This window comes from Hemicordylus capensis, chromosome 1 (genome assembly GCF_027244095.1).
Source record: "Hemicordylus capensis ecotype Gifberg chromosome 1, rHemCap1.1.pri, whole genome shotgun sequence".
Classification (NCBI taxonomy): Eukaryota; Metazoa; Chordata; class Lepidosauria; order Squamata; family Cordylidae; genus Hemicordylus; species Hemicordylus capensis.
Window position 1 is genome coordinate 52,775,383 of NC_069657.1, and position 25,975 is coordinate 52,801,357.

At 42.5% G+C, this 25,975-nt stretch overlaps 1 protein-coding gene across 4 annotated transcripts in view; it reads left to right on the top strand.

Moving 5' to 3' along the window:
• The window catches only part of SLC25A21 (solute carrier family 25 member 21), a 467,052-nt gene that overhangs the window by 3,123 nt on the left and 437,954 nt on the right, over positions 1-25,975 (top strand). Inside the window, exons 1-2 of one of the 4 annotated variants that reach the window (XM_053283933.1) lie at positions 19,245-19,276; positions 21,390-21,811. The exons of 2 other annotated variants lie outside the window; for them this stretch is intronic. The gene's annotated coding sequence lies outside the window, so the exon portion shown is untranslated. Of the gene's footprint in view, positions 1-19,244; positions 19,277-21,389; positions 21,812-25,975 lie in introns of those variants that run through there. One more of the 4 variants, XM_053283932.1, reaches the window with a different exon arrangement.

A 25,975-nucleotide genomic window follows, 5' to 3' on the forward strand; every position in this document is an offset into this window, starting at 1 on the left:
TGCTATAAAAATGCCAACATAGTTGTAGTTGTTATAAATATTTATGCACAGCTTTTCAACCAAAGTATTCTTAAAGTGGTTTACATAGCAGAAGGTTTTTTTGTTTTTGTTTTTGTTTTTAAAAATGGTTCTCACAATCTAACTCCCTACCCAAAAACCATTGGTTAGTTTGTCCTCACTTATAAATTTTGCACTAGTGGTTAATAGCTATATTTGTAGTTTGCCTTCCTTTTGTTTTACATATCATAAAAGTTATTGGTGTGTGTACATATTCATTTTACAACCCAGTCCTGAGAAGAGGAAGCATATCTGTCAGAAGACTTGCAAACAGTAGTCAAAGGATTTTGAAGGATAAGGGATCAGTCCAAGCAAAAGATCTGCAACGGAGGGGTACTAGTGCAGACATAATATGACTTAATAATAAAACTACTGTGCTTTAACTCATAACTTTAAAATTACAGTTTCCCTTATTTTTATGTACTGGTTTTCATTTGCACCCTATATAGATATTCTATAATCTTATATATTATTATATTTTTATGATTTCCCATCTCCTCACACTTCTTCTGCTCATCTGTTAGTTTCAGATTTATCTCCACAGTGATATCTACATTAAGATTTAAACAGTCCATTCCTATACATAGTGATAATCAGAAATTCATTAACGTAATATATAGGAACTAATGGTTTTAAAGTGTGTCTGTTGGATGGAGGTGGGTGGGATATTTAGGTGGGTAGACTGGATTTCCTGGTTATTTCTGAAGGCTTGGCTTATAAAGTGGTACAAGTGACAGCTGGTCTTGGGAGGTACTCTTTATTGTTGCAATGACTGGGCAACCTCATTCTCTTCTCCACTGAAAAATAAAAATAAAGGCAGAAGCTCATATTATTTCATACTTGGGCCTTGGTGTGTGTCAGAAGGAAAAATGACTCCAAATGCTTCCATTGATAGGGAAGGAGAAATAAAATATCGACTTATTGTACCCATGTTGCAGATGGGTTAGTGAGGCTGAGATATGATGTGCATTTTGCATGGAAAAGGAAGCTGAAGTTGAGAGAAACTGACTTTCAAGAAACCTGTAATACAGCCCACTCTTGATATCTCAATTTTGCAGTTTGAAGGCAGGGAGGACCTGAAGCTGAAAGATAAGGAGGATGTTCATACTACCATAAACTGGGTAGGACATGTCCTATCCAGATTTGGGAGCTGTATGTGCTCCCAATTTTTGGTTGTGTGGGAGCAGTTAGGAGGAGGAAGAAATGATTGTATGAGAGACAGTTGCTGAGTAGGACAGCTTTTCCTCCTACCTTGGACAATTGCTGTGGAGGACAGTGCTGTTCTACCCAATTTTTCCTCCTACCTTGATTCCACACGGTCACTTCTGCCTCTTCCTACCTAGTTGTTTGTTCCCTCACAAATGGAAATTGGGAGCACCTAGATAGGACCCAGTGTTCTCTTTAATTTTTTTCATCTGTATGCAGAATGAATTTTGTTCTGGGTGGCAGTATCAAGGAAGTGTGTGCACACATGTATTCAGAATGGGGCCTTCCTGATTCAACCTGAGCAGGATCTAAAATTAACTGGGCAGACATTAAAAAACGTGTGAGTGCACTCACACTCGCATGCCTTAGAGCAGGGATTCTCAACGTGTGGGTCCCCAGATGTAATTTGACTTCAGCTCCCATAATTCCCAACCAAAGGCCACTGGGGCTAGGGATTATGGGAGTTGAAGTCCGATAACATCTGGGGACCCACACGTTGAGAAACCCTGCCCTAGAGGGAACACTTGTAGGACCCTTATCCTGCCCAGTTTTTGGTTGTGTGAATGATCTCATTGGCTTACAAGAGACTGTAAAATAATCTTGGTTAAATTGCTCCTCAAACCTCCCTGGTGACACCAGTGTAAACTCTGGCTTTAATGCAGATAAGTTCAACCCCTTGCATGCAGATTGTGCTCATATCACTTGATTAGGTTTGAAGAAGAGCACAGATATAACCAGGAACCAGGGGTATGTGGTGGTCTAGCCTTTTAAGTCTATATTTCTGAAAGTACAATGGTGTGTTTGTTTTCTTGCTTTTTAATCTGAATGAAGCAAAGGAGGTCACACTGCACATTCATAGGGACAGCACATACCAGGAAGAGAAATATTGCCAAATTGACTGAAGCCAGCAGTCTGAAATCTAGTTACAGGAACAAATATGGGATCTAATAGTCAACCATATAGGCAAGCAAGCAATATGATAACTAATACTACTAATAATATCTATATACCACTTTACAACAAAATTTTGCAAAGTGGTTTACATAGAAAGAAAGAAAAATAAATAATAAGAAAGATGGTTCCATGTCCCAAAAGGCTTACAATCTAAAAGGAAACATAAGGCAGACACCAACAACAGCCACTGGAGGGATGCTGTGCTGGGGTTGAATAAGACTAGTTACACTCCCCTACTAAATATAGAAGAATCTTCACTTTGAAATATTGAAATGCCTGTAGCATTTTATTTCTATAGGGGTGTGTGTGTGTGTGTGTGTGTATATATATATATATATAAACACAGTATGTATATTTTATACATATTCAGCTTGATCCTAAATACCATGTGAGGAAAGAAATTGCTGCACGGGAACTTGGCTATGCCATCCTACCCACAGCAGTCTCCTGCACCCCCAGCCTTTCCTGAGGGTTGGGGGACCCTTGGGAATAGGGCCAGGTGGGGCAGGGGGGACTGTAGGAACTACCCCAAACTGTCTGGTTTGTTTTAATTTAGATAGGTAAACAATAAATTTTTATTTATTTATTTAACATATTTTCATACTGCCCAAAACTTGTGTCTCTGGGCAGTTTACAGCAAAGCAAAAACAGAAAAAGTTGAAACATTACAACAATTTAATTTTTTAAAAGCAAAATTTTAAACCAGTGTTAAAACTATTAAAACAATATTTAATTAAAACCCTGGGTGAACAGATGCATCTTTAAAGACTTTTAAAAAGCTGTCAGAGATGGGGAGGCTCTTATTTCAACAGTGGGCACATTACAAAGCCTCGGGGCAGCAGTGGAGAAGACCCGTCCTCAAGTAGCCACCAGACCAGCTGGTGGCAACTGCAGATGGACATCTCCTGATGATATCAATGGGCTGTGGGGTTTATGATGAATAAGACATTCTCTTAAATACCCAGGGCCCAAGTTGTTTAGGGCTTTATACGTTATAACCAGCACCTTGTATTTTGCCCGGAAACTTAGCAGCAGCCAGTGTAGCTCTTTCCATATAGGAGTAACATGGTCTCTCCGAGATGACCCAGAGACCAACCTAGCAGCTACATTCTGGGCCAACTGTAGTTTCCGGACTATATACAAGGGCAGCCCCACATAGAGCGCATTGCAGTAATCCAGTCTGGAGGTTACCAGCATATTTACCACTGTCCTGAGGTCGTTTATCTCAAGAAATGGACTCAGCTGGCGTATCAGCCGAAGCTGATAAAAGGCACTTCTGGCCACTGTCTCAACCTGGGATACCAGGAAAAGGTTGAGATCCAGAAGTACCTCCAGACTGCATACATGTTCCATCCAGGGAAGTGTGACCCCATCCAGAACTGGCAGATCAAACTCATCTCCCAAGTTTCAACCCTGCACAATGAGTATCTCCGTCTTATCTCAATTCAGTCTCAGTTTGTTATCCCTTATCCAGCCCAACACCGCCTCCAGGCAGGCATCTAGGGAGGTTATGCCTTCTCCTGATGATGTTGACATGGAGAAACAGATTTGGGTGTCATCAGCATACTGATAGCACCCTGCACCAAATCTCATGATGATCTCTCCCAGCGGTTTCATGTAGATGTTAAACAACATCAATATGGAGCCCTGAGGGATACCATACAAAAGTTCAGATTTGTATGAACTTTTACAGTCCCCAAGGGGCACCATCGGGAACCTGCCCGAGAGGTAGGAGTGGAACCACTGCAAAGCCGTGCCTCCCACTCCCAACCCCCTCAGATGCTCCAGAAGGAAACTATGGTTGATAGTATTGAAAGCTGCTGAGAGGTCCAGAAGGCGCAACAGAGTCACACTTCCTCTATCGATTTCCAATTGGAAATCATCCATCAGGCCGACGAAGGCAGTCTGCAATTGGTCTAGATAGAAGCATTTATAAACTACTAGTGACACTTGTGGATCTATTTTTAAGGTTAATGTTATACAAGGGTTCTTTTGTTTAATGATGTATGGCCAGTCTTAACAATATATTGTTTTTATATTTTTAGAAGTTGCTACCTTTGAATATTCACAGCAGCTGACAAGATTAAAAAGAACCTCAAAATCTAGAAAGATTAGTACTGTGTTCTGATAAAGCTTGAATAAAAAGGATGTGGCTGTTGTACAGCAATCTAGGCTGTGCACTAGAAATGCATGGCTGAGTAACCTTGATTGACCTTGGTAACATAAGCCCCCACGGCAGGGTGGACATAACTGGGGAGAGGAGCATGTGTCTCTGTGGTGTCCTGTTGTCTCATGCTTTTTTTCTCTGGCCTTGGGTTTTAAAACTTTTTAAAAAATGTTACATTCTTTTCATAAAAAAATCTTAAGGTTGTTTATAGCATAATATTTAAAACTAATGCAAAACTAATGCAACCATAAAATACAGCTCACAAAAGCACCACCACTAGAAAAACAGCACCTCTTAAAGGATAACAGCCTGATTAAAAAGCCAGATCTGTGCAAGGGAAACTGGGGAATGGATGTCCATTGGGAGAAATGGGTGTCCTTTTGGGAGGGTATCCCAAAGATATGGAGCATTTTGCCAAAAAGGCCCTGTCTTGCATGCATGACAATCAAACCTTACTCAGTGTTGGCACACATAGCAGAGCTCCCGCCGATGATCTTGTCAAGTGTGCAGGAACTTTCAGGAGCGGGCAGGTATTCAGTGTCCAAACCATTAAGGGTATTAAAGATGGTAGCCATCACCTTGAATTGAGTGGTCATTTGAGAACTGAGAATTAATAAGGTCATTCTCATGACCAGCTCTACCTGGGCTAGCACAGCCCTACTCAGGTAGAGCGGCTTGTGAGAACTGCCAGGATTGGGGCCGATCCTGGTGCTCCTCTGCCAGGTAGTCTGGGTTTTTTACCCGGGCTAAAAGTGAGATGAGAGGGTGCTAGTGCACCCTTGTGCTGTTCACATGGTGCATTGTGGCATTTGTGGAAGCTGGACTTGCCGCAGCACCAGTAATGTGGGTGGGTGATAAGCCTGAGTCTGGCACTTTTAGACCCTTACTGCTTGTTCTCTTATTGTTGTTCATGGGGACCCTGCATTGACCCCCTCAATACACAAAAAATCAGGAGCTAGATGCACCCAAGTTCCTGTATTAAAACAAGCAGACCTTGAGGTCTTGTCATTGCCCCCATATTGGCCCTTCCTGGCACTTAAAAATAATTGTAATTGTGGAGTGGGGGAGAGAATCCCGTGAAGCTGCAAATTGCTTCTCCTGTGCCTTACTTTTAACAGCACAGGAGAAGCTAGTTACAAGTTAGTTAACTAGTTACAGGTTACAGGTCAGGTAACTAGATCATACTGCTGGGATATTTGGTCCTACAAGGTACCCCTACCCTACCTCACAACTGCCTTTATGCTCAGATGGGTAAAGGGAATCCTACCTGTGAGAGTTTAATCTGTTGTGGTTTTAGAAGAACCCTGGTTAAAGGCCTTTTAAATACCAACAAGTTGTTCTAGTAAGAACTAATCAGCCTATTTTCCTTTTACTGTCTCTGGAACTGGACTAAATTAGGTTCAAATCGAGGTCCACAAGTTAGATCTCTTGCACCTCAAATGTTCATGTGTCCACCATCTTGGATCCGGGTGGATGACATCACAAACTATGCCATTGAGGTGACCCTGTGTGTCACTCATTGCAACTGTATCCAATTTGGTTTATATGGGCTAGACAATACACAAATTAGCTGGCTTGTACCTCAGATGTTCAAGTGGCCGCCATTTTGAATTAGAGTGGATGACATCATCACACACTACGCCATTAGGGCATCCCTAAGTGTCCCTAAAACTGTATCAAATTTGGTTCAAGTCGGTAAGACAGTCCTCAGGTTAGCTCACTTGCACCTCCAAAGTTTAAATGCCCACCATCTTGATTCAGTGTGGATGACATAATCACAAACTGTGTTATTGAGGTGTCCCTCAACTCTACCCAATTTGGTTCAAATGGGCTAGACAGCCCACAAATTAGCAGGCTTGCACCTCAGATGTTCACGCAACCACCATCTTGAACAGGGGTGGATGACATCATCCCAAACTATGCCACTGAGGTGTCCTTATGTGTCTCTACAATTGTACCCAATTTGGTTCATATTGGTCCAGGTGTTGCAAAATTGATGGGGGGGGGATACACACACACAAACACACACACACTGCTCTCATAAGCCTTTTTAAAAGGTTTTTAAAAGAATGAATTCATGTAAACATAATCTTCCTTTGTAAGGAGAAGACCTGATCTTGTAGTAGCAAGCATGAATTGTCCCCTTTGCTAAGCAGGGTCTGACCTGGTTTGCATTTGGAGACGTGTGAGCAGTGTACGATATTCCGCTTAGGGGATGGGGCCATAGTTTCAGTGGAAGAGCGTCTGAATGCTTGCATGAAGAAGGTCCCAGGTTCACTCCCTGGCATCTCCAGACACAGAGGTCCAATACTGAGCTAACTGGACCAATGGTTGGATTCGGTGTAAGACAAAGAAACCTAACCTAGCATTCTAACTCACTAATTGAGAGGCTTATCCTTGGAATACCAGTTGCAGGGGAGCAACAGCAGGAGAGAACGCATGCACATACCTCTTGACTGTGGGCTCCCCAGAGGATCTGGTGGGCCACTGTGTGAAACAGGATGCTGGACTAGATGGATGTTGTGCCTGATCCAGCAGGGCTTTTCTTATGTTCTTAACTAGTGCTTCAATTCTCGTGTTTCTTTCAAATTTACACAAGGCTTAGTGAAATTCCATTATTTATGGGCAGGGCCCTTACGCAGAGGTGGCCTGTATTCTGTTGGACATGTAGCAATACTCCCAGGGTTCTTGTTTATGCAGGCGGGTTGGGAATCCCTTCTCAGGTGTGTCTCTAGATCACAGCACATTTACTTGTCCCATCAAACTCTAGGAGCTATTGAGAACTGAGCATCACACAGACTGGAAGCATTGACCTGTTTGTTTATTGCCACTGCTTTATGTCATAACCACCCTGAGCCATTTTTGGAAGGGAGATATATCAATCAATCAATCAATCAATCAATCAATCAATCAAATAAATAAGGAGGGATGTTACAGCTGGTGCTCTGCAGTTTATCTATTTTTACTTTATTGCATTGTAGAACTGGGTCTCTGCAATGAAAATTACTTCTGTGTGACTGTGATGACTCTGGAAACTGCAGCTTGTCATAGTTTGTGTGAAATAATATGGTGTTGGGGAAATGGGTAATACATTTTCCACATGGACAGGCTTAGTTAATAGACAAGTAAATCAAATCAGCTGTTTGAATGAATTCTGCATGAGTAGGTTTTTCTGTCTTAAAGTGTATGCTGTTATAAAATAGTCTGTGGTCAATAAATACCCAGTTCATTAACCTTTGATAACAGGGCAAAGGGGCACCTTTTAAGTGTGGTAGTCCCCTTATATTTAGCAGTGGGATATAAATTGTCCTAGTTTCATTATAGCATCGTGTCTTTTCCAGTGGCTGTTTGCTGGTATCTCCTTTGTATCTTTTCCCTCTTCTAAGAAGTCTATTAACTTTAGGGACCGGAATCAATTTCCTGATATATTTAAAACTTGCCATGTAAACTATTGAGAACTATTTGTTGAAAATTGGTGTATAAATATTATTAGTAATAATAAGTAATATTGGTACAGAAGATTAGTTTGTTTTAAAAATATTAGCTGTTTAAGGAAAAGGCTGTATGTTCACATAGCCATGTAAACAGGAGAAAGCTTGAAGAGAGCTGATCTTGTGGTAGGAAGCATGACTTGTCCCCTTAGCTAAGCAGTGTCTGCCCTGGTTGCATATGAATGGGAGGCTAGAAGTGTGAGCACTGTAAGATATTCCCATCAGGGGATGGAGCCACTCTGGAAAGAGCATCTAGGTTCCAAGTTCCCTCCCTGGCATTTCCAAGATAGGGCTGAGAGAGATTCCTGCCTGCAACCTTGAAGAAGCCGCTGCCAGTCTGTGTAGACAATACTGAGCTAGATGGACCTATGGTCTGACTCAGTGTATGACAGCTTCCTATGTTCCGATGTAAACCGTCCTGTAGTAGCAAGTTTGCTTTACTGTATACGTCAAAATAGTCACTTTGCTGTACCATGTATGGCCACTGGATGGCAGTGTCATGCTACTCTAATATATTAAAATAACAAGTTGTGTTTTAAAATTTGTTGCCTGTACAGGTGAGTATGAGATTTAGCTTGGATGGGGGTGGAGCAGGGAGGTTTAATGAATATGTGATAGCAGAGAAAACATGCCATCTTTGAGAAGTTGCCATCTTACGGAGAAGAGGTTGTGCTTGCATTTTTAAACATTTTGATCCAGTTGTTCTGCCAATATAGGCCCCTAATGTAGCTCACAACAATGATTAAAAATAACACATTATGATACAAAATAACAATTAGACCAAACAATAGTCAGTCAGCAGCAATTAATTATGAGTAATCATTACAGATTAGATGCCACCAAAAGCTTGGAGGAATAAGTGTTTGGTTTGTCATCTAAAAGGTAACAACATAAGCATCAAACAGCTGTGCTGTGGGAGAGCCTTCCAAGTCTGGTGCCACTACAGAAAAGAGCCTGTCCCTAGCTGAGTTCTTGAAAATGTGAATTCATCAATACTTCAACACCTGGATGTACAATAATTGAATTGATTGCAAAGATGTCTGTGTGGGGATGGTGTTGGAGGGTTGCTATGGTAGGATGTGTACGTTGCTTAAGTATTTCATTTTGCTTGCATAGTGTCAGAACTGTAGTGAATTTATTTAAGATCATACCCATGAGTAAAAACAAACCAAGGTTTTTGTTCAGGTACTCCACTGCAACTCATAGTCATGGAACATAGCCGTAACCAAGTATATAGTTTCAGGAAGTGGTCAGTGGACCTGATGTTGTCCTTGTCTGTGGAATAGAAATCTCTTTTATGAAGCTGTACCTCATATTACATTATGTTTTCACTATAATGTGGTGAAACAACTGTATCAACAGAGATAAAGTTTTTATATCCCTGCTAACTTGGCAAAGAGGTACCTTTTAACTTGGTGATTCTCTTTATTTGGCAGGGGGAGAGTAACAGGCCCTATCAACCCCCAGCACAATACCTCCAGTGACTGTTGCTGTTGTCTACCTTATGTTTCTTTTTAGATTGTGAGCCCTTTGAGGACAGGGATCCATCGTATTTATTTATTATTTCTCTGTGTAAACTGCCCTGAGCCATTTTTGGAAGGGCAGTATAGAAACGGAATAAATAAATAAATAAAAATATGGTAGTGGTACCAGGAACTGGCTTGCACAATTGCCCTATTCACTTGTTATGAAGAACGCATGTATAGATATGTATGCCTGTACAGTCGACAGACACATAGTGCACATACAATAGTACTTTCTGTTTAACAGCATCCTGCTTTTGAGGAATGCATGTACAGTTGTTCACACAAAAACATGTACACTGTTTTTACAATGTAAATGTCTTACAACGTAATGACTGAATAGGACTAAAATGGTAGTTACTGCACAAAATTATTCTACTCAGTTTTAGCTTTTATTCTATCACCAGTCAATTTGATAGTGCAAAAGCTTTCATAAATAATTGTATGGAGTAGTGGTTAGAATGTTGGACTAGGACTTGAAATATTTGGGTTCAAATCCCTAGTCAGCTGTGAAACTCATTGGGTGCTATTTGATCAATAACTATCTTTCAGCATAACCTATCACACAAGGTAATCGTAAGGCTAAAATGGAGAGTGGAGGAGAGAAGAACCACCTATGTCAGGGTTATGCAACTTTGGCCCGCCAGCTGCTGTTGTTGGGACTACAACTTCCATCATCCCCAGCTACAATGGCCAATAGCTGGGGATGATGGGAATTGTAGTCCAACAACAGCTGGAGTGCTGAAGCTGTACACCCTGATGTATGCTATACTGAGTTGCCTGGAGAAACATAGGAAACTGCAATATACTGAGTCAGACCAAAGGTCCAACTAGCTCAGTATTGTGTTCACAGACTGGGAGCAGATTCTCCAAGGTTGCAGGCAGGATTCTTTCTCAGCCCTATCTTGGAGATGCCAGGGAGGGTACTTGGAACCTTCTGCTCTTCCCAAAGCGGCTCTATCCCCTAAGGGGAATATCTTACGGGATGGACCCGCTCTGGGAAGAGTGGGATAAAATACAATTGGTCCAATAAATAATATTCAAGGTTTTTAAAAAAATATGGATAGTCCAAAGACCATTGTGCAGAAGGTACAAGAATTACAGAATTGGACCAACTGAGCAGAAAGCATGATACACATACTTTGAGTAATTTAAAATTGACAGAAGATAATTATATGGAATCCATTATCATTTCACTTCATGTTTTGTTTGCCCTGGGTCTGGTTCAGATGATCACTGGCTCAATCGTGCAACCACCCCACCATGCCAGCCACCAGCCACCGCTGCACTCGGCGGGCTGCAGGCGGCCCGCCACCGCCTGCCCGCCACCACACTCGGCAGGCGATCCAGGGGGAGGCGGGGGGGAGCCACTTTTTGGCGCCCCTCCACGTGACCCGCCGGGGTGGCGCCCAGGGCACGTGCCCTGCCTGCCCCCCCATTGTTACGCCCCTGGCTGGCAGATGCTTCTTTGAACCAGCTCAGAACCACGAAGTTGTTCATTTTACTGTCACATGAATAATATCTAGTCTAGTATATTATTACTATCTAGTATATGACTAATATATAGTTTATATATGAATGTTTAGAGTATTTTACGTATAGTATCTTGTAATCCTTACAAAAATCCTGTGAGGTAAGTGAGTAATAGTATCCCTATATTGCAAAGGGGAGTGGCTTGCTTTAGACCACTTAATTAGTCCCTGCTAATTGATCAAATATATTAAAACACATGTCATATATTATTGTTTACATAGTCAGGCAGGTGTTATTGACTAGTTTGTTTTATCCAGACATCAAGTCCTTCCCAAGGACCTGGGATGGCTGAATTTTATTAGCAATATTGTTGCTATTATTATTATAAATATCGTCGCAGAATGTAGGCTGTTCCCAGTAAAGTTGCTTTTTGTAATTGGCTGATGGTGATTTCTGTGGCCCCTATGGTGTTGAGGTAATCTTTAAGTTGTTTTTGAATTGCAACTAGGGCACCAATTACTACTGGGATTATTTTGGTCTTCTTCTGCCACAGCCTTTCAATTTCAAAGTGTAGATCTTCGTATTTTGTTATTTTTTTCTATTTCTTTTTCTTCTATTCTGCTATTGCCTAGTATCTCTATGTTGGTTATTTTAACTTGTTTTTCTTTCTTCTCAACTACAGTTATATTATTGTTATTGTTTCTTCCATTTCTATACTGCTGTTCCAAAAATGGCTCAGGGCAGTTTACACAGAGAAATAATAAATAAAAATAAGATGGCTCCCTGTCCCCAAGGGGCTCACAATCTAAAAAGAAACATCAGATAGACACCAGCAACAGTCACTGGAGGTAATGTGCTGGGGGTGGATAGGGCCAGTTACTCTCCCCCTGCTAAATAAAGAGAATCACCACATTAAAAGGTGCCTCTTTTCCAAGTTAGCAGGGGTATATGTCACAGTGGGAGAGCAGTTATCCCTATTCAGTCCTAGCCCTGTGTTCTTCAATTGCTGTTTCTGATGTCTGTTTTGTGTTTCTTTGTAGATGGTCGTGAACCTGTTTGAGATGGAAACAATTTTCTTATTCTTATTTCTTTTGCTAGGTAACCTGGTTTTGAGAACCTTTTGTTGAAAAGTGGTATGTAAATATGAATACTACATGCCTAATTTGTCCACTTAATTTCCAAGTAAATTTAGTCAGGATGGCAGCCATTGAGTTCATGGCGGTTGACAGGATTTGAAGTGGCTCCTACCTCAGTCTTTTAAGCACCCTGCTACATAACCTCTATTGAATAAGAAAGTCTTTGTCTTCATAATGTCTTCATAAAGTTCCCTTCCATGTTTCTTCTCCCCTATTATTGGCTGATAGGGAAACAATGTAGATAACTCTGACTAAACCTTATGGCTGTGGGAAGGGGAAGGAACATGACATTGAGCCTACCATTAGTGGGAGTGCCAAGTCAAGCATCCTGGTTACTTCTTATCTGTCTTATGTCCCATTGAAATGGAAGAGTTAAGTGTGGTCATGCTGTTCTATCCATTCCACATGGTGCAGATTAGGGAGTGGACAGCAACCAGTGCAACACGTTATCACGGGTAAAGTGCTTAACTTCCACTTATTATGCCTGTGTTTTGCTGTTTTTTAAATTTTTGCCTCAGTCGTTTTTTCCATTATATAATATTAATGCAGGGGGGAAAGCTGAAATGGTCAAAACACAGGTCCTGTTTCTCAAGTATCAAATAGTGGATATTGCTCAAGATTAGAGTAAATATAAATCAATGTCATATTCTTGGAATGAAACTATTTCACTTTAATGTCAAACTTTAAATTCAGACTTTTCTTATTAGAATAAATGTTTCCTCTTAAAATGCATGATAATCACAATCAAGACTAAATTTGTTCTGTTATTTATTTTCTAAATGATTGTACATGTTTAGCAGACTTTTGATTTAAATCCCTATGGATATATTGGAGACAGATGTTTAGATGACCTCATGTTTAAAGTAATGTTATATTTGGACACCAGATTAAATTTTCCTTAAAATCTTTCCTTATAAGTGAGATTGTTGGAGTTCAGAAACTAATCAATGGTTTATGTTAGAAGCATACCACTTTATTAAATGGCATTCTTAATGTTTTGTAGATTTTTGTGTATGCAAGTTTCTATATTCTAAAAAAAGTTCTGATTATGCAACAGTTGTTTACATATGAAAATAATGTTTCTGGGTGGAGGGTTAAATGAGAAACAGATTTTTAAAGTAACTTGAATTTGAATGTAAATTTGCCATGTCATTTATACCTTCCTCCCAAATTTGGTAAAAGGCTGCAATAAGCTTTTAATAGTATTGGCACTAGAAAACTCTCATTTGAATTATAAATATTTTATATTCACAATATTTTATATTCATTCATTCATATTATATTTTTAGCAAACAGCACAATCCTTTCCATGTTTACTCTGAAGTCAGTCCAACTGATTTCAGCGCAACTCCAAATAAGTTTGCTTAGAACTTCAGCCAGTCATTTAACATACCTTTTAAAATAACACAGTAGAAAACACAAATGCTGGATTTTAAATGTTTCAACTCAACAGCAGTTATAATTATTGGCCTGCCGAAAATACAGAGTCCCATTAACTAAAAATTAAAATAATAAACTGCACAACACAGGAGTGTGCTATTCCCTGTATATGTGTGTGTGTGTGTGTGTGTGTTTTGTTTAGTAAACAAGAGTAACTGCTATGGAATGATTTGCTGCTGTCGTTAACATGCCAGTGTTAATCTGGAGAACTACATGCAAATCTTTTTGCTCACTGCAGTAAAACCTATTACTATTAACTTTTAATTAGTGTCCTAGTGTTAGCTACTACTCTGAAAATTAGAATAAAATGCTACTTAATGTGTTAATGATGAATAGATATATAACTGAGTTTGACCCATGCTAAGATATATGGAGCATGTGGTATGTGGATTTAAGCTTGCCAATTCACCAGAAAAAAGCTGGCCTTGACCTTGTTTGTTTGCTTTGGGGCCACTAAATGCCAAAAAACAAGGGGTAAAGCTGTTACTGCCCATCAGTAATTATATATATATGGATGACAACTCTCATCATACCCAACTATTGGCCACTGTGGTTGGGGATGACAGGAGTTGTGTAGTTCAAAAACAGCTGGAGGGCTGAAGTTGTGCAGCCCCGGGATAGAGCAATTTGGAAAGCTGACCCTGTTCCTCTGCAGCTGTCCCATTTTTTGGCATGCCTAGGATACAGCCCACTGTTTGTTTTTTTTTGGTGCATTCCTGGATGCACCAAAAAAAAAAAAACAGTGGGCTGTATCCTAGGCATGCCAAAAAATGGGACAGCTGCAGAGGAACAGGGTCAGCTTTCCAAATTGCTCTATCCCGGGGCTGCACAACTTCAGCCCTCCAGCTGTTTTTGAACTACACAACTCCTGTCATCCCCAACCACAGTGGCCAATAGTTGGGTATGATGAGAGTTGTCATCCAACCTGTGCATGAGGGTGGGAGTTGTGCAGCCCTGCTCTATGCCCATGATGGGTATGGCTTCATATGTGTTCATCAAGCAGCTTCCAAAGATCTAAGAGTGAGTACAATAAAACAAGCAGATACTGCAGGTGACGTTGCTGGAGGTATCACTTGCCTTCTGAATTGCACCAGGAGTGGGGAATTTCCTCAGCTCTGCACCTGAGTTCCCTGGAAATAGTTAAAAGGGACAGCAATGGGTAATGGTCAGCGATTGCCTTTGGCCAGATAGTAAGTGGTGGTGAGCAAGTGATTGAAAGGAGAATGGTGGTAACTAAGAGCCCTTCCCTTGCCTCAGCCTTTCCCAATGTTGGTGTCCCTGCTGTCTGTATTTTGAGATCCACTGGTTGGGATAGACAATGTAGTCACTGGCTGACATGTTGCACAAGGCAATGCAGCGGGTTCCAAAGCTGCCTCACCACTGTGGGTGTCTAAAGCAGTGTCCATAGTCTTGCAGAGCAGGGCTTGTCTGCTACAACTTAAAATTGCACAGCCACAGTTCCATGGTGGTATATCCATCATTTCCATTGTACATAGCACTGCAGAAATGCAGTTTTAAGTAGTGGTGAACAAGCCCTGCTCCAGAACACCACAGGCATTGCTTTAGATGTCTGCAGTGGCAGGTGCTGTGCAAAATTGCCTGCGCTACCTGGTGCAACATGTCAGCTTCTGAGACAGTACTGGCCATTTTCATGTCAGGAGTTTTAGTAGAACTCTGGGTAACCCAGAAAGACCACATCTATTATATTAATTCTCGTAGACGTGCCTCTGTGGGGATGCATCCCGGCAACCCAGCGGATTGGCTGGGCGGTGGAGGCGCCAGATTGGCTGGGTGGCCGCGTAGGGAAGTGGCTGTTTGGGGAGGAAAAGAAAGGAAGGAAAGCAGGCAAGTGGAGAGGAGAACTGAACAGACTGGGGCAGAAGGGAGGGGAGAGAAAGCGGGGGAGCCTGGCTGGGCAGAGACAAACAGTTGGCCGCTTTGGAAGATGCTCTCTAGAGGGAGGACTGCAGGAAGGAGCTGGCTGAATGCTTGGCGGCCCGACACCAGGGACTGGAGGAAGGAGGATGCAGCAATGGCCAGCAGGGAAAACACAAGCAGGCTAAAAAGCGGAGGCGGGGGGAGGAGCACGAATGAGAGACAGAAAAAGAGAGAGAAAGAGGTGGAAACGGAGGAGAGAGCAAGCTGGGGCAGAAGGATTGCGGGGGCGGGGACTGAGGCAGAAGGCTTGGGGGGAGGGGAGTAGGAGAATTGGCCGGCCCACGCTGGCGGGCCTGGCCTGGCGACCGGTGGTGGCCGCAGACTCTAGCGATTGAGAGAGGCAGGTGGCAGGGGAGACAGGGCGAGCGAGAGAGGCGTGCAGGGGGGGGAGAGACAGCGCGAGCGAGAGAGGGGCGCGCGGGGAGGGGGAGACAGCGCGAGCGAGAGAGGGGCGCGCGGAGAGGGGGAGACAGCGCGAGCGAGAGAGGGGCGCGCGGGGAGGGGGAGACAGCGCGAGCGAGAGAGGGGCGCGCGGGGGAGCGAGACAGCGCGAGCGGAGAGGCGCCAGAGGGAGCGAGACAGCGCGAGCGAGAGAGCTGTTGTGGGGGGGACAGAGCGAGTGAGAGAGCTGTGGGAGGACCAGCCAAACAAATTCTCCCAACTAACCCCAAAAAGGAAGTGAACTACCGCACAGATGCTCTGTGCGGGTTCAGCTAGTTATGCCTATTTTGAAACAGTTATACTGGTTACCGTTATGTTTCTGTGCAAAATACAAGGTGCTGGTTATTACCTGGGCTTGGGCCCAGGTTACCTTAGAGAGTGCTGCCTTCTTCATGATCCCCACCACACGTTAAGGTCATCTAAGGAGGTCTGTCTCCAGTTCCCATGGTGGCAACCCAGAGGCAGGCCTTCTCTGTAGCTGCTCCTGGACTGTGGAATGCACTCCCTGAAGAAATCCATAGCTTGAATTCATTGTTGGTTTTCAGGAGAGCCCTTAAGGCTTAACTGTTTGGCCTGGCTTCCAGAGTTTTTAAACTGTTTTAAATGTTTTAATTGTTAATGGTTTTATGCTGTTTTTAAATTGTTCTGTAATGATTGTTTTTAAAAGGATTGATTTGTGAGTTTTATTTTTATTGTTGTGCACTGCCCAGAGCCGTTTGGATGGGGCAGTATAGAAATGTAATTAAAAGGCGGGGGCGGGGGGGATAAGGTAAGAACATAGGTCTGATCTCACAAAGCTCTTCTTATCTTGACCAGCACCCTGTTTTACACAGTGCCTCACAACCAGGAGGTAAAGGCATGCTCCCTCTCCTGCTGCTGCTTCTCCTTTGCAACTGGTATTTGGAGGCATCCTGCCTCTGAACATGGAGGCAGCCTATAGCCAGCTGGATTAGTAGCCACTGAAAGACTAGTCTTCCATGAATTTGTCTAAGTCAGGGCTGCTCGACTTTGGCTCTCGTGCGGATATTGGCCTACAACTCCTGTAATTCCTGGCTATTGGCCACTGTGGCTGGGGATTATGGGAGTTGTAGTCCAAAAACAGGGGGGTTGCTGAGTTGAGCAGGCCTGGTCTAAGCCCTGCTTAATAAGAACTTTGGTACTTTCTCCATGAAACTCCAGATGAAATAGTAGAATGGAAGTTCCATTTCAAGGAGTGCTGCACTGTCTTTATAAATGATTGCTAGTCTTCTTTATTAGTCATGTGAGTAAATTACCCTGGCTGACATGCTAACACTTTGTGCTTGCTCATAGCCCAAGCACACGTGCAGCACTAGCCTCAGGGCTTCCAAAACTCTTGCACAAGTGTGCCCGCATGTTGGAAGTGGCAAGACTAGCTCTGTGCTTGTGCTGCTGTTAGGGGCATATGTGCAGCATTGATCAGGAGGTCAGCCACTTTTGGGGTCTGTGGTTTCAGTGAATTATAAAAAAGTGCTTTACGTCTCTAATCTGAAAATGCTCTGGATTTTTGCTCTGCAGCTTGTACTTGAGCCTTCAGTATGGTGACATTGTGCCTTTTTGCTCTCTTTTACATTTTCTTAAGATTAAAATTGCAGTGGAAAAGCACAGGTTGGGCCCAGTAGTTGTTGGTGCGGGCGCCGACGGGGGGGGGGGGGGAGCCAGAGGCACCTTTAAGCATAAATTGGTGGGTGCTTACCTCCACTCCAGCCGCACCTGCAAGCTGCTCCGAGAAGCAACACACTGCTCAGCACTCCCCCTAGCGGGGATCAGCTCTGCTGTTCACCTGGCTTCTGCAGAGCTGACCCCCCCACCAGTGGCCAGGTGAGTGGTGAAGCCCATCACTGCCACAGGGAGTGCTGGGTGGTGCACTGCTGCTCGAAACAGCTTGCAGGTGCAGTGGAGCGGAGGTAAGCACCTGCTAATTTATGTTTAAATGTGCCTCTTGCCATCCGCTCCTGGTGGTGCCTGCATCGTCTGCTACTGGTTGGACCAAATTCATTATTTGTAAACAGCCTAGAGACTTTAAATACCTTAAATAAAATTTATCCTCTCCAGAGATTTTCTTAGGCTGCTGTTGAATTCCTACTTTTAAATAAAAGCTTTTGGTCTCTGGTTTGGTATATTTACTAATGAAGGATCTGCATTTCAAGGGACCGTGGGGGTGTGACAGGAACCCTTGCACATCTCACACACACACACACACACACACACACACCCCGCTGTGTCCATTCTGTTGCGTGAGAGCCCTTTAGAATTTCAAGCACTCCTCATGCTTCAGAAGGACTTTGCATGTTCAGAAACATGTCACAACTTAAACTTAAACTTTTTTTAAAAAAACCCTCCTTCTCGGTAGTATATATTAGTCAGTAGCAAAGATACTACTCAGAAATTGGCAGCTCCATTTGGCTTTGAGGACGTCTTTAAATGGAATCCTTGACATTCTTGGGCATAGTTCAGTTTAATTTTTATAGCACCATATAAAGTGAGTGGGCATCTATCTTAAAAAAAAGATAGATAATTTTTAAATGTCTGCGCACAGCCCATGATACTCAGCTTTGCAAAATCAGGTAGTGCTTGTCCACAAATAGGTGAGGGGTGTGGCTACAAGTTTCCCCCCTGAAGTAGGGTCTTCAAATGCCTGAAATGTGTTGGATTTTTATTATTGGATTTTCTCTGCTGAGTAAGTACAATTGGCTTATACCACATGGAAATACAAAAGGGTTCAAGAGTTGAATTCAGCTAGAATTTATGTATATTTTATATCCAGTGGGGCCAAGTATACTTACTCCAATTTTGCTGTTTTGTGAATCGCACTGACACACTTTGATTTCATAGTGTTCTGGGATAAATTTAATGTGTTTTTGAAGGAAAATTCTTCACAGCTGTAGTCCCTCACTGTACATATTAATCCTTAACTTTAAAAATGAGAACATGCTCTTTTTTTATTGGAAGGATATGTTCTTGTGGCTTTGAAATGTATCATTTAAAAAAGTTTCTAATATTGAGAGCAGGACTCTGAAAGCAATGTCAGATCCTGAGGAAGATTACCTATAAGGTTTAATATTTTAGAAATATTGTGTGATGCCAGCAATGTGCATGATTAATGCATTGCATATTTGTAGAATGGCATGCATTTTTAGAATTAGACATTTCTCTTGGACCTTCCAGTGGTGTCAACTTGGAGTTGCAAGAGCGTAGCCTCAAGTGATTATGCGAACAGTTTATGTTACTGCCAAAATTTGCTTATTTTACCTTGCTTTGTGAAATCTTTGACACTTACAGCATTTTGAAGAAGTATGTGGGCCTGAAATAACACATGTGTGTGATATGTTTTTGTTCAGTTCATGCTATCTGTTTGTTTCTCTAGAGGCTGAAACTGTATTTACGACTGCAGGTGTTTCTGCAGCATAATATTATACTAAAACTTAACAGGTGATACTATTTTCCTATCCTGTTTTTATCGTCTGAGTTTTCTCTTTCTCTTTGAAATTGGAATTTCCTGAAACCCTGTACTTGAGTACAAGGAAACACATGCCAAATCTATCTGAAATTGTCATGAAAAATAATCTAATGAACTAATCCCTCATTAGGGGGGACTAATGGACCTGGGCAGGTGGACCTGGGGAATTTCCACATTATTTTTCACCATATTAAACCATTTGTACATGAACTAGTGGATGAAACATGACCAAAGATTTGTATTTACATGGGTAAGATGCATTCTTACCAAATCTCCCCCAACTGTTCCTATTATAGTAAAAGTAATATGACCTGGACTCTGATACTAGGCTTTGATACTAGTTGATTTTAACTACTACAATGTGCTCTTATAATGAGAATGCTGTTGAGACATGGTTTCTCTCTTGAATTGGAATGGGTTAATAAAATAGATCAAGTTTGGTTTCTGAATCGTCAAACATTCCATGTACATTTTCCCCCATTCAAGAACAGAACATTGTTGCCACATGGACAGTTTATCTCTTCTTTGGCAGAGCATATTTTGCTATATCTCAGGTGCTGTCTTTAGGATGGGTACAGGGCCTCGGGAGGGGCCAAGAGGACCGTAGGCACCGCCTGGGCCCTGCTCCGTTTTTGGCCATTCCCTCGCAGGCAAGGCTGCATTGCATTCTTGGTGGCTTTGGCTTCTGAGTCGGGAAGGTTAATCGATCTCTTCAAGGAGATCTAGCATTAATGGGTTCAGCATATTGGTGGCCCAGTTTCAAAACTGGAAACTTGTGTCAAAGGACATGGGATCTGAGTAGAAAACGAGTTTAATTTGTTCAGAGTGACAAGCATTGGTGTTGAGAGGAGAGCTGGTCTTGTGGTAGCAAGCAGGACTTGTCCCCATAGCTAAGCAGGGTCTGCCCTGGTTGCATATGAATGGGAGACTGGATGTGTGAGCACTGCAAGATATTCCCCTCAGGGGATGAAGCCACTCTGGGAAGAGCAGAAGGTTTCAAGTTCCCTCCCTGGCTTCTCCAAGACAGGGCTGAGAGAGATTCCTGCCTGCAACCTTGGAGAAGCCACTGCCAGTCTGTGAAGACACTACTGAGCTAGATAGACCAATGGTCTGACTCAGTATATGGCAGTTTCCTATGTTCCTATGATGCATCATACATATTGGTTGCATTTGCATGTAACAGGGAACTGGAGCTGCAAGGCCAGAGGTTTCCTTACCATTATGTCCAAACATGTGCAACTCTAGTTTGAACCATTGGTTTGTAGTGAGTTTCACTGCTCAAAACCAGGGTTCCACAGAGCCTTTGTTACGTCCGAATGCAGCACTGGAGGCTGCATTTGGCCGGACTGGAGTTGAGGGTGGAAGCTCCTCCCTCTCTCCCTGCGTGATTGGCTGTGCTGGCTGTCCTTCAAGGAAGAAGGAAGCCCACACAGCCAGTTCCCCCTCCTCGCTGCAGTCTCGCTGACTGCAGAGAGGCCACTCTCTGTTTCATCCAAATGAGGACAGGGGAGGGGGAGGGCGGAGCGGGCCTGTGATTATGTGTGAATGTGGCCATTTACAGTAGTGTGAATTTTCTTTACTATCCATATTTCTAATAAATTGGTTTTTGTGAATAAATGCTGCCTCTTTGTTAGCTATTTCAGACTTCCTTAGTTGATAAATATAGTGAAGGAATGCATGAATTGTTGATCTTCAGACATTTGCCTACAAAATAATGCCATTTTGGACAGTTGACACTTTTTTTTGTTTTTTTTTTAACTTCTAGGTCCCTGTTTTAAAGAATAGTTCCATTATGCAGAATTTAATCCTTTACAGGAGTTATTTGCTTCATGTTAGCCTGAAATATGTTGATTGCTAGTATTAATGCTTCCGTTCCCATTCTGTCAACAGAAATAGAATCCCTCCCATAACTCCATGCTTGGGTTTTTATGTTTTGTTAAAAAAAAATAAAAAATACCCTGCATATCTACATGAAGTTAACTTCTACTTATTTTTGCTCTTATTTTTGAAATGGTTGTAATTTTAATAGATTGGTATTAGATGCACTCTCTTCCTTTTAAACATCTATATACTTTTTTCTCTTAGATGTGCCGTTCCATAGCAAATAACATGCGTGGCAGAACTCTCACGGGAATTCCAGACACACGAGCAACAAGCAGTTTGGGCAGGCAGTGGAGCCGCGTGTGCGGCAGGAGGGGGTTGGCCGGTCAGGGAGAGGAGGTGATTGGTGACCAAAGGAGTTGCCGCCATCGACGGAAGCTTGATTGACTGATGGAGGAAGCAGTTTGGGCAGGCGGTGGACCCACGTGGGCAGCAGGAGGCGGTGGCCCGAGTGAGGGTGGCGGCGAGGAAGATGGGAGGCTTCGGTGGCTGTGGGAGCTGGAGGCGGTGAAAGAGGAAGAGGATTGGAACCTTGGACAATGGAAGGAGCTGGCAGAGCATGGCCGAGTGAGGGGGCTGGCGGGGGCGAGCGGGACAAGACGGCACCTTCTCTACAGCCACCAATGGTGAGTGTGAATAAGTGAGGGGAGGAACATGGAAAACAGGTGCTAGGCGGCAAAGAGGGCACCTCAAAGAGGGTGGTGGGCAGTCACAGCTGCCAGGTGAGCACATGGGGGGAACACACACAGCCAAGCAGCAAGTGGGGCAAGGGGAGGAAAGACCAAGCATAGTCTCCCGAACAGGAGACCAAAGGCTAAGTGCACTACCACACAGATGCTCTGTGCGGGGTCAGCTAGTAGAGTAGTATTTCATGTGCTTTAAACATGTTTTGCCAGGATTTCCCTCCATATCTTATTTTTATATGACGGCTTTTGATTACATTTGTCTTTAAAAAGAGAATGATAAATACCAGTTAAATCAGAAGCATGCAAGCCTGGGAACATATGTCATTGCACTGTGGTTGCAGTTTATTTCATTATTGTGCAGCAAGAAAAGCAAACAACTGGGTTTTTGAGAGTAATGAAAACTGTGCTCTTAGGACATGCACAAAATTCTTATTGCATTGCCTGTTTCAACATCATTCAGTTCTTTGGGTGCCTTTTAACACTTCACTACCCATCCCTAAAGACACAAAATGCTACAGTCATCTTCATATCTTGGACTTTATGGAACTTTTCAAATATGTCTAAACACTAAATATTCTCAGCAGTTACATTTGTTCAGTATTTGAGTCCTTTTTCTCTTTCTGGACAGAAGCAGAGATGCATTAATTATTCCTACAATTTAATAAAGCTTTGTTGAACAAATGCTGGGGTGGGAAAGATTCTAAGGGCAGGTTCTCAGGATTGAACTAATGTCAGGTAAATGAAACTGGTAAATGAAACTTCAATCCCGACAGCACGCACATTCCTGTGGACGGTATCATGAGAAGTCTGGGATTTTAAAGCTATCTCAGTTTGGTGTCTTAAAAAACCGATATTAAGATGGCATTGACAAGATGAGTTTAAATATAAGATTAATGATCTTGGCTTAAATGTTGGTTTTCCCACAGCACCAATCTGATCCCTGAAAAAAACCTGAGTTCTCATGACATGCTTGGCGGGAGTGCATTTATCCTGGGTTCTCTGCTTTTCATTTATCCAACATTATTTCTTTATTTTCTTTTTTATTTATCATATTTTTATACTGTCTGATATGTACATCTCTAGGTGATGATCATGGGATCCAGTCCTAATTCAAAGTTTGATTTAATTAAATCTGCTTGTAAGTGACTCTCCAGTTGTTACAGTCCAGTGTTTAAAATTGCTTATATGCCATTTTGTACACTAAATATATATAAGCACATTTAGCCATAGACACGTGTACAGCATGTAGAGCAAAACAGTCCAATTGAGTCTGTTTGTATAACTAAAAGTCCAATCCTAGGAGTCTTTAGTGAGAAGTAAATCCCATGGAATTCAAAGTAGCTTTCTTCCTTGTATACAATTTAATGCACACTACTAGGGATTAAGTCTTGTTGGACTATGTCTTTTCCCAAATAAAGGTACATAGGATTGGACTGCGAGCTTAGCTTCCTTTCTTAGGAAGGCTATGCAAGAAAAAAAAGAAACCAAGTAATGGAGGCAGACAGAATGAGAATGTTGCTCTCCAGAGGATGATTAAGTCTGCTGAAATTCCCTGATGTTCCCACAATCAGCTTCTTCCGTAAGAGCACATGAATTCAAATATGCTTCTCCCAATGCTGAAACACTAAGCTAATTGAAAAACTGGCAATTTGGTTCACAAAAATTATTATCCTAAATAGAACTCAGGCTTCTCTTTTTAAACTCTCCTGGAATAATTTAACCTTTTGAAACATATGGAGCAGCCTCTTACTTATGAGAACCACTTCCAGAGGGGTAGCCATTGTCGCAAGAATGGTGATTCCTGTGGCACCTTTAGAGATGAATGCATTTCATCTGATGAAACATATTGTGGTCCCCAAAAGCTTATACTGCAATAAATGTGTTACTCTTTAACAAGACTTTTTTTTTTTACTTAGAGTAGGAAATCCCCTTCCTCCCACAATTGCAGCATTTTAAGAGCCAAACTACACATTGCATTAAGCTCATGATTGGGGCTGATGTGCTTGCTTTTTATAACTTAAATAACACTGTTTAGGGGAGGAATGCAGGAAGCTACCATACAGAGTAAGACCATTGGTCCATCTTGCTCAGTATAGTCTATACTGACTGGCAGCGGCTCTCCAAGGTTTCAGACAGGAGTCCTTCCCAGCCCACCTGGATATGCCAGTGATTGAACCTGGGACCTTCTGCATGCAAAGCAGATGCTTCCACTCAGTTGCATCCTGTCCCCATTCAAAGCTTTTTGTATGCTCTCATCAGTTTTTTAATCTACTTGTGCAACTGTCTGATCAGTCTTAATGCAAAAGTTGGCAGCTCTATTCCTATGACTGCATATCTGACTCTGGCCCCTACAGCTCCATCTGATGAACTGGGTGGGTACAAGTGGTATGTATGCAGGTTCTCTACTCAATTACAAACCTTAGCAAGGGCCCTAATCATGCCTACTGAGCCAATGTGGGTACAATTGGGTTTGGGTAAACTCTGTTCTGAGCTTCTCATGAAAATACGAAAGTTAGGTGTGGGGCCAGTAGGCGCAATCTCACTCACCCTTCCATTCATTAATATCCACACACATTTTGCATAGATAGGAGCAAAGTGGAAATGAGGTGCTTGTAAAGCCAATGAGTATTTTGGGCAACATGTTTTACGTTATCATTGCAAACCAAGCAAGAAGTTCTTTAAGTCTCATGTGAGAAAACATCTTTGTCTCAAAGGTATTGGTTCTGTGGTGCCAATCGGTTGAGGGGCAAAGTGTCCAATAGCTGCTGTGAAGTAGGGATGTACACAAACCAGTTCGGAGGCCCTTTTAAAGGCCTCTGAACCACTTTGAAAGACCAGTGGTTCCTCTGGTTCAAAGGTGGTGGGGATAGCTTTAAGGATGGGGGGGGTGCACTTCCCCTTCTGGCGCTCTGTGTAAAAATAGTCCGGCGGGGTGGCAGCATACTTACTTGATCCCCCAACCAGAAGTGGCTGGAGGTGCCCAGCACATGTGTGTACGTCGCGGGTGGGCACGCACATGTCACACGCACAATGTGCCACTTCCGGTCAGGGGATCAATGGGACGGCAAAGAGATATGCTGCCTCCCTGATAGACATTATTTACACAGAGCACTGGGGGGGGGGGAAGTGCACCCTCCCCCATCCTTAAAGCTATCCCCCCCCCCCACCTCGAAGGGCTCTGGTTCCATGCACACCACTACTGTGAAGTACATAGTCCCTTATATTCAGCAATTGTGTGGAAGGAGCCCTAACTGAGGAATTAATATGAAGCCCCACTATTGGAGGAGAAGGAGCACATCTGGGGATGCCTTCCATCACCCTACAAATTGCCTGCACGTGTCCATTGTTCTTGTGATATTACTGAATCCATAAAGGCTAGAGATGGAAATAATCTTCTTGTTTATTATGTTTCTGCCCAAGCAAGATTACTCTCATTATCATGATTTCTAATGTGTGTCTAAAAGTCCCAAGTGGCAAAGATTTCACCACTTCACTTACAAACTTCTTCAGTCTATAGATTTCACTGCCAGGAAGCTGTTGCTGATATTTAGCCTGCTTCTTCAGCTTCAAGTTGTCTTTTCATCTTATCGTCCTGCTGTTGAGTGGTGTGTGATTCCAAAGCAAACTGAATGTTGGTGGCCAGATTAAACGTTTCATGATTACAATACTGAAAAATTGGCAATAGTACATTTTCGGTGCAATACTTGTAGTACTTCTAAAATTCTGCAAGTTCATAAAAAAGAAAAATACAATGTTGCATCTTTGTGGTCTTCTCCCCCACCCCCCATTTTTGCCTTTTTTCTTTTTTCTTTTTGCAAGCAAGGAAAACTACTCATTTCCTTCAAAAGCTTGTTTCTCCATCCTTTTTATCTGCATAAGTGGAGACCTTGCCACCTGGTGGCAGATAAGAAGAACTGCTTGTCTTCCAGGATACCTTCTGGAATAGGATACCAATTTGAGGATTGTCCCACTGTTTTACAAAACTCACAAAGCTATAAGCTTCTATAGACAATTGCAATGAAAATCTTACATGGGAGTCAACACAGCCTAAAAGCTTTTATTTGGCCAGAGGGGAAAATCTATGTGCCATATATTCCAATTCTA